Genomic DNA, 18,001 nt, shown 5'->3' with positions numbered 1-18,001 from the left:
GTATGTTGTTTTATTACCTACTTAAAATTTAACATTTTAATTGCAAACGAGCATTAATTCTGATTATGATTTGACTAATGTATTGATGTAGTCATATTTTTTTTTGTGTACTACTACTCTACGTTCTTAACTTAAGCTTCATAGATTTTTACACAAATATGTATTTTGGAGAAAAAAAAATACAATCGATTTAACCTATTGGTAAACCTTTACCGCCAGCAACAACACAGTTGCTTTGAAAATGGTTTCAGTTACATTTACCTATGATTTAATTTAATCGTTCAGTAAAAAATCCTTACGCAACACAAAGTAAGGTTGATTTTTAGTTGCTTATGTGGACAACGTCCGCAAACCTTTCTGAAATGCATGTCAAAGGTTACGATCTCCTGACTTTTGACGAGACTATAAAGTTCCTCGGTTTCGTCTCTCTTTATCGTTGCTATAAACGAGGAAGCATCTTTTGAGGGATTTTAATGATTTAAAAGGTTTCTGTCCAGTCAGGTGATGACGTTGTTGGTGAACAAGGAAGGTTAACTATGAAGGAGTAAGTGTCAGTTTAATTGGTGGTTGTAAATGTGGTCGAGTCGGTTATGTTTAGACTTATTTAAGTGGGATTTATACCATTTGTGTATCTTTTCAACCTTCTCAAACGCTTCCTTGTTTGAAAGAATGACTGCAATAAACGCAAAGCATTCTCTTAACTCTTTAATTCGGGAAGAAAACTTAGCATCCTATTTCTCTACATGCTGATGAGCCGGACTCAGCCCACCGATAACCCTCGGCGATGGACTCAAGGCCTAACCCTACCCTCATTCGGTAGGAGACCTGCGCAGTGGGACATGAACGATACAAAAACTACTTCGTCATCTGATAAAAAAATTTTTTGGCAGTTCGAACATACCAATACTATTAATCAACTATTTCACTCCACTGATACCGTTACTCAGATGCTATAAATAAACTTATACTACATATAATAAATATAATAATATAACATAACTATTACACCAAGGTCTAAGCTCCCTGACCTCTAACCTAACACGTAGAGTCATAGACCCTAAGGCCACAGAGCTCAATTTAATGCATCATTGCCACTACAGAGACGTTACGTTATACGTATGTATATGTGTGTAATACATTCGTATCGCTATGCAAATGATCGTAATGTGTTGTTGTAAAGACGACTGTAGATATATGCTGTACTGTACCGGTTTAGAAGAAAAAACGGTTTTAAATGTGGATTTTGTTGCAATTCTGCTAATTCTAGGAGGAAAATAAGGATGTTAAGTGTGGTTCTGTCCGTCTGGATATATTTCGAAAAATTTGGATATGTAAATTTGCTTCTTTTAAAATTACGTTGATACAGTGAGCTGACAAACCTCATGCCATCGCAATGTGGCACACTTTAAAGATGTGACGAACATGTTTGATACAAGTGGAAAGATGTCTATAAGTGGAAAAAAAATATCTAAAATATAATATAATCTAACCGCATAACATTTTTTGTACGATGTTATATTTGGCGTGTTTCAAAGGCCGAAGTTATCACGTAAATCAACATTCAACCCCAAAGTTAACAATCAATTGAATACGGGTACAGATAAAATCATCCCGGTCTGTGTATAACTATTCTAATAATCAATTTGTAATAGAATTGGCTTCCAAGAGACAGTGAGCCGTGATATTGAAAATTGTTTGCGACTTACAATGTTTGTGTTCAATTTGCTCCAAATTGGATAGTTTTGCGCTAAACGAGTGGAATAATACTATTAGCTGGTTATTAAACGATCAGATCGTAATATTCCTAAGGAAAAGAATATTCAAAACTAAATTTATCTCGTGGTATAGTTGTCAAGGTAGTCATCGGAGCGCTATCGATGCGTGCGGGTGTTGTAGGTTCGATTTTGACTCAGAATAAAAAGGTTGTATGATTCACGTAATAACATATTTATTGCGTCGTATTCGGTAGTAATTGATTTGTATGTTTGCCACAAATCCGGCGAAACAAGACTAGAATATAAATATAAGAGAGAAATTTAGTTTTTAAAACAAGTAAGTAGGTACATAATTCTGTATTTATTTCCAAAAATCGTCACACGTACGGAGAGTGGATCACATTGCAATTATTTTAGCAGAAACTACCTAATATTAAACTTAATAAAGTGAAATTGAACGAGAACCCCAATTTAGCTCGCCAAATGTGCAAAAAACCACACATCAATCCATGCTCCTTTACCCAGAATTTCTTCCCTCTTAATTTCGCCCCTGGTTGCATCTGATAGACGTATCCACGCGCCCTAATAACCTCGTATCACGTCTCTGAAGTAATCAATCAGTCTCGATACACCGCCTATTAATCAATATTATCACGTTACAGTATATTTCCAACGATACATCATGGACTGCTATCGACACACGATATGGGTGTGAAAATGAGATGGGTTGTGGATTTTGTTAGGAGTGTTAATACTAGTTGTGTTTGCTGGATTTTCCGATTTTGACATTCATAAATCACGTCTGTTAATCATGTATGGTGTAGCCAGACTAGACAGAGTAGTACGAATTAGATCCAGGTTTTGCTATTTTTAATTTTTGTCCAATTTACGCCCGATGAACGGCAATAGGTCTACTCCCATTGCCGTGACTGCCTAGTCAGCCTGCGACCACGGCGAGTGCCTGCCTGGTCAGCCTGCGACCATGGCGAGTGCTTGCCTGGTCAGCCTGCGACCACGGCGAGTGCCTGCCTGGTCAGCCTGCGACCACGGCGAGTGCCTGCCTGGTCAGCCTGCGACCACGGCGAGTGACTGCCTGGTCAGCCTGCGACCACGGCGAGTGACTGCCTGGTCAGCCTGCGACCACGGCGAGTGCAACCTGCGCCGAAACGTGTGGCATTTTAAGGTAAAATGCGTGTTCGCGTTAATTCCCATATAACATGCAACGCGAGAGTTTAAAAGTTATAAACGACCTAGTAGTCGGGGATTTAACATCTAAACGACAAAACCTTTACCAAGAGTGTTCTCTAAAATAAAATATTAAATAATCTCTATTTGAAACAAAATAATATCTCGCTGTAGGTAATAGACAGCGTATGTAGTTTCGAAATTTTTATTTTGAACAATAATCGCCAAATATAACACGCTATGAAGTAGTTAAAGAGCAATAAATGAATTAATATCATCTTAGATCTTCACGGACTATTAAACACGTACCTATCGAAAACAAAATTTATTGCTCATAAATACTAAAGCGACTATAAACATTAAATAACTACATTCAATCAATAAAGATTTCAAGGTTTTAAGCAAAATATTGCCTACGTATAAACGCATGAAGCAAAAGTGACGCGCTGCAATGTAATAATTGGGTTAAATTTATCCAACGCTAGTAATTCGATTGTAAGGCTTTGGACGTCCAAAGGTCGTGGTTTAAATCCCCTATGTATTTACAGCTACGGTTTATGTTCAGAGAGTCAGCCTGCGACCACGGCCAGTGCAACCTGCGCCAAAACAGCACACTTATTTAAAATGCGTGTTCGCGTTAATACCCGTATTCTAAATTAAAAGATTCAGGTTTTTTTAAATAACCAATTGCATGTCTCACTGCTGGGCTAATGCCTCCTCTCTTTTGTTTTAAATCTCCGGTTATTACGTACCCTATCATATTAACGAAACTCTGTTTAGTTTAAAAACTTGCAAGTGGTATAGAAAACCAGATGAACAAAGCAAGTATTCCTAATATTAATAAATTGTAGTTCCAAATTTCGTATTGTCAATATTGAAATAATTCCGCACGAGTTGTAGGAAGCTATTAATAATATATCAGAATAAACCACCAACTAATTAATATACATTCTACATACACGTGTATTGTACAAGTTTCATATAATAATGTTATGATGAACAAGTTATATGTTTCGAGTTAACAACGCACGAGCTTGTTCTAAATGTTTGTTTCTTGAGCCGCTCTCAGTATCCAACGAGTTTAAAACCTCTTATATTGTTATAATACCCTGGTACTTGCTGAGCTTTAAGTTATGTAATTCAACGTTTTGAATGAATAAATTTCATTTGAAGTAAGTTTATGGAGTTTTTAATTTTCGTTTAATTAATTGAATACTTACGTATTTTTATTTTCTAAAAGAATACCATGTTATGAAATTTGTAAAAGCTTGAATTTAATTTTTTTTTTTAAGAACCTCTCATAAACAAAATACAGAAAAGTGACTACAAAAATAAAGCGTTGTCATAATTAATTCTTTTACAATTCTCTTTGAACAAAATTCTGGTGAATACACTATAGAGTATTTATTTCCAAGTAAAATAATTTTTACCTGGAAATACTGTATGGCGAAAATACTGTTATGTTTTCAGAAAATCAAAGAAGATTCGATATTACCAACAATGGCTGACGGGAAGCAAAATACAAACATATTTTTAAGTTAGAGAATTTAATTTTATATAAAGCTAAATATATAAAAATAAAAGATTCATTTCTGATATTAAAAATGAATTTAATAAAAAGAAGCAAGAGAAATGTAGAATTCTAAAAATCTCTGAAAATACAATTAAAAAGATACAACATTGTTTTCTCAGTAATTTTTGCCGTGTTTTCCTCAATTAACGCCTATTAGAAGGTTATTTTCCTGTCCATACAATAATGGATCACAATCCCAAGAACCAACAATTTTTATTTTATGTAATAATAATTTTAATTCTTATTTATTTTATTACTCTATTTTATACTGGCGGCCTAATAATCTCAACACGAACAAAAAGCCTTTGGACAACGTCATATCAATTTATATTATATCGAATGTCGGTTGTACATTGTACACAACTTTTTGCCGTAAATTCTGGGAAAAAAAACCTTTCACAGGAGACGACACGACTCCGGCATAGACTGTGATGAACAAGATATTTATATATCTCATTATAGGATTATTATAAAATATTGTAAGGATATATATATAATAATGCGGTAATGCCAACCTTGCTTTGCAGTGGTAACAGATGGCTCACAATTCAGCTTGCGTATTGGTACCCATAGCCGTCCGTGGTACAATGTCTTTTATGTGCAACTGATTTAAATTTATCAGAGGTATATATAATGAATTAATTATAGACTTTCACTAGTACCACTACGCGATAAATAAGACGTTTGCACGTAATTATTCAGTTAAATGACTACTAATATGTAAAAGTAAAGTGAACATGTTAATTTGTTATCGTTACATGTAAAGAAGGCATATTTCACAAGATATTCGGTTACGAGGTAAAAACAAAAGCGTCGTGAGTGGAGGCTGACCGTCGTCAAGGCTCACGTGCGAGCGTTATTGTGTGATACGAAGGATATAACTGTCCCCCACTCGGCTCTACACTGTACATTCTGTACTACCCCTCTACGTTGTGTACACACCTTAATACTTGACACGGACAATATTTACTACAGAATTTTCGGGGGTTCGGTTGAAAATATATGTTCGGTATTCTGTCACAAGTTCAGCGATATCTTTTAAAGATTTTAAGTACTTTTCAACTGTATTGTGGTAGATTAAGTGGTAAATATTCGTGAAACTATCGGGTAGTCAATATTTAATACATAAAATGGTAAATGCGACGAATTGGTGGAATAAAGGGTGATAAATCTAGTGTCAATCTCGTAACGCAGTTACAATTACGGCTTTTATTGTAATTATGATGTAGAGTATGAAAAACAAGGTTAACTTAATGAGACTTTTGTTTTCGTCAAAGAAAAAAGTCATTTACACTTAATGCCATTTTTAATTTAGGAAAAAAGTTCATTTGACAAATGGATATACACTTAGAAAGTCCTCTAAAAAAAGGACCGAAGAAATCCATCTAAACAAAGTATTTTTACACGAATATTTCACAAGGGAGCGGTAAAGAAATAATTATCATTTGATTTTTGAGTTATTATTTGTCAATTCTACAGTTCAGTATCGATAACTCTATTAAAACAACACAACGAATACAAACGCAAATAACCAAGTTGAACCTAACCAAAACACAAAGCTACCTAAACGCAACATACCTATAGATGCGCCATTGTGATGAATATCCGAGAATACAGGCTTATATTGAATATTGGTACTGAGTATTATCAATGCTTGCATCTCTATACTCTAGTTAATCCATCGGAACTTCCTGGGGAACTGAGAGCGATGCGGTGAACTGTACACAACGGTAGATAAGATAGAGAATTCACCAGTTGCAAGGCTTTATCAATATCTGGTAGATGGTATTTATCTATACTAATATTATAAAGCTGAAGAGTTTGTTTGTTTGATTGTTTGTTTGTTTGTTTGAACGCGCTAATCTCAGGAACTTACTGGTCCGATTTGAAAAATTCTTTCAGTGTTAGATAGCCCATTTATCGAGGAAGGCTATAGGCTATATATCATCACGCTACGACCAATAGGAGCTGAGTACCAGTAAAAAATATTACAAAAACGGGGAAAATTATGACCCATTCTCTCTTAAGTGACGCAAGCGAAGTTGCGCGGGTCAGCTAGTGTATAGATAAATGTCCTAGGTTTACATTGCATAGAAACTGTAATAGCGGCGAGGCGTATTCAAGCTTTACCCTTTGTTTTACCAAGTGTTTTTGCAAGTATATGTTCTCACAGGGAGATCGAAAATCTGATCGGCGATTTAGTCACTTTACGAAAGCTAGATGCAGCGATCGCTTAATACTAAGGAAATAAATGATAAATAAGTCATTTGTTTCGACGATAAACGATCATACACATAAAAATGAAAAATACAGAAAAATAATATTAATAAACAAAAAATATTGAGATCATCTATTTGGCAGTACATGAATCATTCAACAATTCAAGTAGTAACGATCAAAGCACTGAGCAGTAGCTTTAAGGACGCGGTTAGGGCTAATCCATACCCTCAAATAAGAATAATATACATTAAATAAGCGTCTTCCTCAAGTTGCGCAAGAGTTTCAAAAAAATACATTTATATCTTTAGACAAATTAAGTTAACTTCATATTTATACAGACTGACGCTATTATAATTTAGAAGTGTCTCCGAATCGTGATTTCACGCTGACAACGAAAATTCAATAGCGTTATTAGATCTATTGCAAATTATTATGCTTCGACAGTTCTTAAGTCTCAACATTCTTAGTTTCCAAGTTCAACAACCTTAGTCAACTCCTTTATAATATTCTCTATCTCTATATCTATTGATAGCTCTTCGTATCGTCCAAGCGAGAGGCATGTAGTTAACGGAAGATTAATTATTCTTAGTCTTGTGGCTTCTAACACTTCCAAGCTTTTTATTTTACCTGGGACGTTTTAAAGTTAACTTTCAACGACTATATTTAAGTTGCAGAGCTGACAACTTAGGACTAAGTAATTGAATAAAGCTTTCTTAGTTAAACGAACTTATTTATAGAAAAGGCGTGAATAATTTTTGATCAACTTATGTGAATTGTTCAACGGTTTCATTTTATAAATAGCGCTACTGTTAAATTATGATTTCAAGTCAAATAAATAGCAGATGTGTTGAACTTTATTTCAATTACGCTCAATTATTTTTGTGCTTTCGTGTCCTTATTAAAATTTACTTTTTGAAATCTACAAAAATTACATTCTCTGTTGTATGTACTTATGTATGTATGCATTCAAATATTATAACAGATACCGGTCATGTGTTACGCAATTAATATTATATGTCTGTCGGTCACGGTTTTTACGCACAAACTACTTAACCAAATAGGAAACAGTGTAACCGATCAGAAAATTTAATCCAACATTTACAAATCTTTTACCAGGACTAGCTTTAACGTGTAAACTGATAGGAAATAGAATAAAATGCTCATAGGAAACTAATCAACAAACTTTGCAAAAGTCGTCTAGTAAATATCCCTAAATCACATTTATCAGGTAGTTCAGTTCTTAAAGTATTTTCAATCTATGTCCCATACGTCCAAGACCATCTCTTTGAGTACTTCTATTTATATTACAAACCCTTTGGATCGCCTTTCACTAATCTTTTACGCTTGAATAGACCGAAACACCGCTCATTTGATTCCAGTTTAACTATTACTTACAAAACGTTAATACTTACTAATGTAATGAAGAGTATCAAATACATTCACTTTTTAAGTAAAGTAGAGAATAGTAGATTTTATCTTTAAAAGTTTAATGATGAACGAAAATTGCGTAGAACAAGTAATAGTAATTTGATTTAAAATTAATAAAACTATAGGCACAAGCTTGAATGCCTGGAAAGACGCTCTACAATTGTACAGAAGTAATATCCATAGAAAAACGACTCGTTCCTGTACATAATAGAGAATTGGTTTCACCAGGCACCAAAACTCAGTTAAAAAGTCTTTTATTTAGTAATCCTGTTGAATTCAAATCAAATTGTGATATACTACTCGCACAACAGAACAAACAAAGCAGACAATACATATTTCATACAATTACTCACAATTAACCTTTGCCCAATCCCCTGTTATATATACCAGGTATTATATACTGACCTTTTAAACAAAAATACCCGGCTACCGATCACCGGACAAACAAAACTCAGTGGAAATCCATTTAAATTGCTCGTTATGAAAACAAACGGATAACTGCGTCGCAAATTGTGTATTTTTTCATCGTACGGTTGTTACACGGGTGAATGATTTACGTTTGAGCGATGTGTCCTGACGACTGTCGTGTATGACGCGTATTGGACTGTAGCATTGTGATAAAATGAAATATACGTGTTTTGTAACTTAGGGAAAGCTTTCGGTTTTCATAGATCATTTTTGTTTGGTAGCTGCATAGTAATATTTGAAATGATTGTCTCGGTTTTATAAAAGAAAATGGGCTAGCCATTGTTTTAAGCAACAGAGTTGTAGCAGTAATTAGTGCTGTAGTTAATATAAGCAACAAAATCTTAAGTTTTTGTAAGCGCTTGTATTAATTACTTAAGATAAAGATAGCGAAATTTCGTGAAGGTTTTGAGACTAGAGATATGTTTAAAACGACAAACTAAAAATATATAAACGGAAATTCAATAATAACCTCTTCTTCTGAGGTTGATCCCTTTTTACGCTTTAATTACGAAACTATACAAAATACATGTCAAAGTTTCCGAGTATTTCACCCACAAAACCAGTTCTAATAGTTGCTCCAAAAAACTCCTCCAAACTTTGTGTTTATGATATAAGTTGAAGCATAATTAAGGCTATAAATCTCGACCCTTCGTCCGCAAATAATAGTCACATGAGACCGCAAATATTGTAAATGTATACTGAGGTTGACCTTAATGTGTATTAGAACTTACGTTAAGTTATCTTGAATGTCTTTATATGGCGTATGTGTTTGTTTAAACGACTAGCTTTCGCCCGCGAGTTTTTTCTTGCATGTTGTATATCCTACTCGCTGACCCGCGCAACTTCGCTTGCGTCCAATAAGAGAGAATGGGTGAAATTTTTCCCCGTTTTTGAAACATTTTTACTGGTACTCTGCTCCTTTTCAAAATATCCCCATACCAAATTTCATGCAAATTGGTTCAGTAGTTTAGGCGTGATTGAGTAACAGACAGACAGACAGAGTTACTTTCGCATTTATAATATTAGTATGGATTCTGACAAATCAAGTATCTGTATTGCTTCGAAAGTACTATTACTCTTTCAATAACAAATACATAGAACGAGTATTCGAATAATAACTTGATATAAATAAGAGCGAACACGTAGACATCTTAATTTTGTCTGTAATCAACGGTGCGCGATATCCTGTAATAACTGGCCTGTCGTCGGCAGGCGCGTGACCGCTTTGTTTTAATTGTAAGCTATATACTATCGCAATACTTTGTTCCAATATTGCTTCTGATAGAGACAGTTGCGAATGATAGTTTTATTTGTGGGTAAGAAGGTATTTATGTGTTGTAGCTAGATGGAAAATTTTGATAGAAATTGGTTCGGTATTTGTGTGAGGTTGAAACTTTTGTTTGGACGTGAAATATGATTTGTTTGTTGTTTAGTAATAGTATTTTGTTGCTTAGTAGAAGTAGTAATGTTTCTTATTCAGGCCTTTTTATTGTTGTCAAAACGCAACAACATAACATATAATTTTAATATACTTCGTTCGACTTCTATTTTTGTTTAAATTGCAGCTTCTGTTTGCAGTGTTAAATCAATACTTTTGCTACAAATATTTGCAGGGACTCACTTTATTTTTTGATCAGAACATTTTAAAAAATATTTTCAACATTTTTGTGAGCGTGATTGACACTTCGTCAATATATCATCACACTTTATGCACAACTAGCTGACCCGCGCAACTTCGCTTGCGTCACATAAGAGAGAATGGGTCAAAATTTTCCCCGTTTTTGTAACATTTCTTACTTGTACTCTGCTCCTATTAGTCGTAGCGTGATGAAATATAGCCTATAGCCTACCTCGATAAATGAGCTATCTAACACTGAAAGAATTTTTCAAATCGGACCAGTAAGTTCCTGAGATTAGCGCGTTCAAACAAACAATCAAACAGACAAACTCTGCAGCTTTATAATATTAGTATAGATTTAAAAGTAGGTAATATATTTGACATACGGCTAAAGTGACCGTTTATTATTGAAGAAAAATATTTTTAAGAGGAAAAGACACTTGGGAGCGACTAAACATATGTAGACTAATATTAATATTTCTGTGTGTTTCCAAAATAAAGTACTATATCAGACAGACAACCGGGATAAGCCTGTGAGTTACCGATGCTCTAAATTTTAAAGTTTTTGTACCTTCGGCAGCCGCATACCTTGCTTACAAGGCTCCCCACTAAGTTATTGAACAAAAGAACGACGAATATTTTCAAGTTACTACAAAATACCTGATAAGCAGACTGCTTTTTTTCGATTTCCGTCGCTATCACGGGAAATAGGACTTCCTATAGATACTGTATCTAATTCTGTGTTTGCTCCCAAACTGAGAGCAGATGAGAGCAACTGAGAGCAGATGTGTTAGGGTCAGCACACACGGTGAGAGGAAATAAACTTGTTACGGCGGACTCGTGTTATTTCCGTTCTCATTCATCAATAACGAGGCGACGTGTGGATACACTGGCACTTGTGTTCTTAGGTCATTCAGTTGTATTGGGAATGTCGTGCTATTGTGTTCGTTTTAAAGACTCCATAAATACACCTCCTAATTATTGATTCATTGTTATGTTATAAATGTTGATCAGTGTCGTTCAAAAAGTCGTTTTTCGTTGTCGTTTTCACACAAAACACAAATATTTATGCGTTATTTATTTACACAGTTTTTTTCATTCGAATTTGGGAATCTAATGTTTTTAATAATATTACCTTGTTTTAAAAGTGATTTGAAAGATTATATTAAGCTGTCTATCTTCAACTATTTAGGTTTCATAACTGCGCTGAAGTGCTAAACGCAGTGACTATAAATAGTACAGTACAAGTTCACAACTCTCTTTAAAACTAACTTTCGCGGTCAGTAGGTGAAAGTGTTCCCAATCTAGTGCAGCAGTTTTTAAAGTGAATACGTAACTTTAAACACACAGTGTGCACTAAGCTTTATGAAGCGAGTCGTAGCTCTACGATGCTACAGGTCGCCTCTTCAGTCGGCCGCGAGCTACGGCGTAGACCGCCCGCTGTTTCGTAGCCGCGCCTTCTACGAAGTTTGGTCTCGATGTGTTTAATATTAAATTAAAGTACCCTATGAAAGTTGTATTCGTGATTTATTTCGAAAGTAAAAGTGGTTTTATTTATCAAGATACCTTTGTTTGAACAGTTGGAAAGGTAAGAGAAAATATCTTTTTTATTTACTTAATGTTTTTGTGAGTTTTCAGTTGTTTTAAAGCAATGGAAAGTGCCCGCTTTTTTGGTCAGATTGACCTCTGTTAATAATAAAAAGGGGTTTTACAAAGCTTGTCTGCCTTCTGCCCAGTTCGTTTTTTTCGCTCTGTTTTTTGAGAACTACATAGATATCGAAATAATATTTGACTCAAAGACCTCCACTACTACATTCTAATGGAAACGTCTTATTATCTTATTATACATTAACTCATAATTTTAAGATTACGTTCATATGGTTTTGTTTGACGTTTCAATAAAACATTTGATTTTCTTTCGCTTTTGTTTTGATTGTATGTTTTGTAAAACATTTATCCGATATCATGTTAATATAGTACATGTACATTCTTATATTGATTTGTTGTTGATGAACTGCCAGAATAGTTTCTTGTTTTGTCTATACAATGTTTTCTAAAACATTTTTCTCGATTTGTTTGATGTTTTTGTCAAACATTTTCTGTTGATGATGATGTGTTGATAACGAACTGTCAGAATAGTTATTTGTTTTATGTAAAGGTAACATGTTTTTTAAACATTTTGTTATACCTATTTCATGTTTTCTAAAACATTTTTATGGTATTTTTTAACAGATTTTGTCTGATGTTTTCGAGAAACGTTTTCCGTTGATGTTGATCTGTTGATGTTGTCAGTGTTGTTTGTTTACGTCTCGTGTCTCGCTCGAGGCGGTGCGAGTGTTTCAAACGCCGTGGTTTCACTTTACAGTTGAGTTATTTACTTAAAACAGGAGGAACGTTTTAAGATCTTTTTCTTAAATGAGGTCGTAGAGCTTTTTATATAGAATATGTTTGTTGAAGTTTTCGTTTATATTTAAAGAGCTTTAGACATAAAATTACGGAAATAATATACTTGATTCTTTGTAGGTGTGTGATCTGTGAATTCAATCCCTTATTGGTATGCAGAGTCCACAACCGGCACGTGGCCAGCATGGTGGTCTCAAGGCCTAACTCTTCTCTCGTCCGGCAAAACACCCTTCCCAGCATTGTATAGCCATAGGTCTAAAAATGCTTTTTGTGTAAAACCGATAACAAAATTTGTAACCCACAAATAAATTACAAAGTAATACATTTTCATTTACTGTATAAACAAAACTTATTTTTATAATTATGACTAAATGTTCATATTTATTATAAAACGTAAAAAGACTTCTCCGTAAATTACGGCGTAATCAAGTTTTTTCGTTACACCGCCTGAGGACTATAACAAAATAAAAGAAAAATTGAGCACACCAGGTGTACTTTTATTAATTGTGTATATTAAAGTTTGTATTGACTATTTCATACCACAGTAAGTATTTAAGTCGTATTTTATCTTCATTTTAGTAATATTTCTTATTAACCCTCAGGCGGTGGTGCGGTTGCAATGGTCGCCATGGTGGTCCTTACCATCGCTTAATGCGTAGGTGTAAATGTACATCGCAAAACACTTGACCCCTTTCCCATTCCCGGAGGAAACCATCGCCCAGCAGTGGGTTAGTTGCAATGGCGGGCAATGTGCTTTATATATTATAGTTTATAATACTGCAAAAAAGTCATATTTTCAGGCTAATTCTCGCGAGAGCCTGTAAAACCTGTAGGTACAAAATGTTTCAGAAACTCTTCCTTTTCAAAGTCAAGTCTAATAAGAGCCATTTCCTTCGCACGGAAACAGGAAATTGTGATTTCCGGCTTATAGAAACAGGAACGTGTGCTATTTTATTACCTTGTTGAAATGTGAAATTGTTTAAAAACAGTCTATATTTTCAAATTATTCAGAATCTTTATTCCTATAATATTTTTCCATCATCCTCCGTGGCGTAGTGGTTTAGGTCGCCAAGCCGATACCACTGCGTCGGTAGGTCGTGGGTTCGATTCCCACACGGAACAATTATTTGTGCGATCCACAAGTCATTGTTTCGGGTCTGGTTGTACTTTGTGTCCGTTGTTTGTATGTTTGTTAAAAGTCCCCGCGACACAAGAGCAATTCAAAGTACGAGAGTTGTCTCTTAAAAAAAAAACCAAAACGGAACATTAAAAGCACAATTTTTTTTTTATGACAATTTATCGCACATGATTTAGATTACTTATGCCAGAATTAGACCATACTACGACTGACATTAATAATTCCAAAGGACTCGGACATGGTTTTGACACTATGATCCAAGGGATGATCCAAGTTAAAATTATTAAATCTACCATTGTAATTAACCAGTGTAGTTTAAGTTAACCCAACTAATATATAAAATTCGATAGATGTTTGTATTGTGAACAGGAAACGTATTTATAAAAATCAGTTCATCAAAGATTTGTCAATCACAATAATAAGCGAAGTATTACAATTACATTTTCATTTCAGACAAAATAAGAAAGCATATTTTATTTTTCTGTCCATCTTTCTTTAGTCCCTCAAGGATCCTTTTATCAATTCTTATACATAAAGTAAATATTTATTTTATTCAATAGAGAAGTACTCAGATAAATCAAATAAATTGATACTTTATTGTGATTCGTAATAATACAGTATATTATGTTTTATGTCTATTATATTACTTATATATCATCTTGTAGACACTGGGGACCTTATTATTATGCTTTCATATCATAGAATACGTAAAAAACATAATTGAAATAATATAAGACTAGTTTTTAGAACAAACAAAATGAGAAATAAAATTATTACCATTGCGCGCATGAAATCTTGGACGTGCGTGGTACAACTAGCGTTTGATATTTAAAATTACTTGGGGTAAATAGTTCTACGAAAATCCGTTAGGGGCACTGATCGGATTTTCATACAAAATTTGTTGATAGCTAGCTGGTAGACATTAGTCGATAGCAGGACGTAATCACCCCTCTGTGGCATGTTTTCCTTCACTCATAACTCTCAACATTTTCACAGTTGGAAATAACTTGACACAAAAATAGTTCCTTTAGGACATACTAGGGGCGCTGATCAGTTTTTCGCAAATAAATTTTCTATAGTTTATCGGTTGATGATGTTAGATAAAGGAAGTCGATCTTGAAGATGAAGAAGGGTTTACATTACTTATCTCTAACACACCAATGACTTTTCGAAGTTATGTGTGTATTAGAAATAATTGTCACATGCTCCAACGGTGAAGGAAAACATCGTGAGGAAACCTTGCATGCCTAAAATTTGTTTAATACATTTATTGAGGGCATGCAAAGTCCTCAACCCGCACTTTCCCCAACCCGCATTTGGCCAGCGTGGTGGACTCAAGGCCTAACCCCTCCCTCGTTACGGGAGGAGACCCTTGCCCAGCAGTGGGACAGTAATGGGTTAAATTTATTTATTTATTTATCTCTATGAATGAAACCTTACTCTTACATAAACAAACGAAACTGCAACACAACTCTTATAAGCACGTTGTTATAAGAAGCTTAGCACATATTCGTATTTCGTTCACTCTCGCATACTCCCGCGTTGAGTCAGCAAGTTTCATTTTTCAACTTTAAATATCAAAGGCTTTGGAGGCTTACGTGAGAATTATGCGCGTTGTGTGTCAACAGACATGTAACTAACTGTGGGAATGGGATGCGGGGTTTATTTGAAAAGTATGATACGTGTAAATTTGCTTATTTTTATGTATAGGTTGTTCTAATGGTAGAATCGTCCCATGGCTTCGAATATAACTTTTATATTTTAAAATTATATAAATGTAGTTTCTGCTCGGAACTTTGAACTCATTAAAATCCGTTCAGTAGGTTTTACGTGAAAGAGTGAATCTTACATACACATATCTATCCTACCAAACTTTCGCATTTATAAAACTACTAGGCCGATATATTTGAACTTCCCACATGCATTGGTTCACTCTCAAACCCCATGTTCATCCTATACACGTAATAAAGATTCGAACTCTCTTTATGCAGTACTATGGTTTTTGTGGAGTAGAATAACTATTCCGCCACACTGTATAAAACGATAAATTAAATACACTATAGTGTAAAACGTTTAATGTACATTATTATTGTCATAAAGTGCTGCATGGCAATACGCTAATAACATTTATATACCACAATATTTAATCAGTTATATTGACAAATAAATATACACACAAGCCAGTTATAAAACTACCACAAACTAATTCATAATGACATACAAAATACACAAAAAGTTGCCTGAAACTACCTCAGAACTCTGATTTTAATCTAACACGACGTACGGTCGTAATATTTGTACAAACAAACAAATATTAGTGAATGTAACTTTTTGTAGTTTGACCTCAGGTGTGGTGATATAGGTATATACTTTTTCATTTAACTTTAATAATAAATTATGTAATATAGGTTTTTTGTTATTTGTTTTATGTATAACTTAACTAACATATAAAGCAGTCCTTATACCGAACATGACTGTAACTAAACTCCGAATAGTTATGGAGAATATTTGTAATATAAACTTTGTAAAAGGTAAAAAAATCTACAGTCTTGTTCACGACCCAGAAATTAAACCTAAGTAAACTAAGCACTATGAAATGCAGTAACACACACTACAGTTCAGACCATAAAGGTTCTTTTCCTCTTTTCTAAAACCAGAAGTTTATCATTAATCATCATCAGTCTAAACTTTCTTTCAACTATGTTGGAGTCAGATTGATTGCTAGACTTTCAAGCTTTTCGATTGCTGGTAACGACTGCCAAAGATCTTTAGAAATGACAGTCGGGACGCATAATGTAACGTGCCTTCTGAAATTCGGTATGTAAAATATGGTCATGGTCACCCATCCTCAAACCAACCTTAGTAAGCGTAGCTTGACCTGAGAGATCGATCAGGCTGTTGTTACTTAGCCACGAACTCCTCTAGATGTTTGTTCCAAGTAAAATATTAAATTACATACAGTAGGTAAAAAGGTACAGGTGAAAATGAAAATAAATTAGATTCCGATGAGATTTCCGCGCGACTTTGAGCTCCGCAATTAGTTTTAATGTTCTTTCATATATTTGAATATTTCCTGGATAACCTTCCTTATTTGTTACGATCTCCCTTCTGTAGTAAACCAATCAGATGTATCGTATTAAATTAATTGTTAAAGTTTAAGGACCTATTCTTTTTTTGTCCCAAAATTATTCACTTATTAGAGGAAACTTCATATATAGGTAGGTATTATACGATTGGTTTGGTTTATGGAAACTGATAAATAGTTCCTAAAACTTTGACGGGTTTTAACTATAGTGGTAGTTAATTATAGTGGAAAAAGATACTGATAATTTAAATTTGACTCCGTAATGCATTTGCTATGGTGGACACGATGTCGTTTAGATACTATAGGTAGGGGTTTAAAAAACATCTCTAATGTAGACATTATATGAAATCCAGATTATGATAATGAGAAAGTAAAAAAAAACTGTTTCGCAATATATTAAATATCCATTATTTTAAAATCCCTTGTTTTATTCATAATAAATTGTATTCTGATGCGTTCGGCATCGCTGTAATTCAATACGTACAATTAGTTTCAATACTGTTTTTGTTTCCAAATTAATTCGAGATCCGACAGGCTTTACATGCAATTACGTTGAATTTGAAAACGAATTCGATACTGTTTGTAAAATATTTCACTCACAGAGGGATTAATTACATAAATATCGATGACTTATATACATATTTTCTCAAAATCTACGTAAGTTCCCGTAACATATTTATACGTTCTCATGTTCGCAATATACCTATGTTATGTATAGGTAGATTCTAATTATATTTATGTGAAAGTAGAAACAACTGTCAATTTTGTCCGTCTTTCACGCTTTTCGGCAAAAAATACACTTCAATAACTGCTCATACTTCAGAGATGTACATATATATGTATACTTTAAATTATTACGTGACAATTTTACAAGTTCTCAAGTTGTTAGCAATGCCGTCTGAAAGTCAAGGAAAATTAGTTTGCTAATATAATGTGCCTATAAATAGCAGAAAAATAGCAGACGCAGCTCAAACGGCCGCTAAACTGAAATGGAACTGGGTGGGCCACGTATGTCGAATGCCGGATGACTCATGGGCCAAAATAGCGACAAAGTGGACCCCGCCAACTGGGAGACGGCGACGCGGTAGACCCCATAAAAGATGGAGAGACGAGCTGGACACCTTCACACCAGAATGGTATCAGACCGCCGGAGATAGGCTACAATGGA

The 18,001-nt window shown here is 34.3% G+C and overlaps 1 protein-coding gene across 1 annotated transcript in view; it reads left to right on the top strand.

Moving 5' to 3' along the window:
* The first annotated feature begins 11,630 nt into the window (after positions 1-11,630).
* The window catches only part of LOC142979038 (uncharacterized), a 68,560-nt gene continuing 62,189 nt past the window's right edge, over positions 11,631-18,001 (top strand). The window contains exon 1 of the mRNA XM_076123794.1: positions 11,631-11,795. The gene's annotated coding sequence lies outside the window, so the exon portion shown is untranslated. The remainder of the gene's footprint in view (positions 11,796-18,001) is intronic.

Source organism: Anticarsia gemmatalis, chromosome 15 (genome assembly GCF_050436995.1).
Source record: "Anticarsia gemmatalis isolate Benzon Research Colony breed Stoneville strain chromosome 15, ilAntGemm2 primary, whole genome shotgun sequence".
Lineage (NCBI taxonomy): Eukaryota > Metazoa > Arthropoda > Insecta > Lepidoptera > Erebidae > Anticarsia > Anticarsia gemmatalis.
The sequence above is the reverse complement of the archived record's forward strand: the minus strand, read 5'-3'. Positions and strand labels throughout refer to the sequence as shown.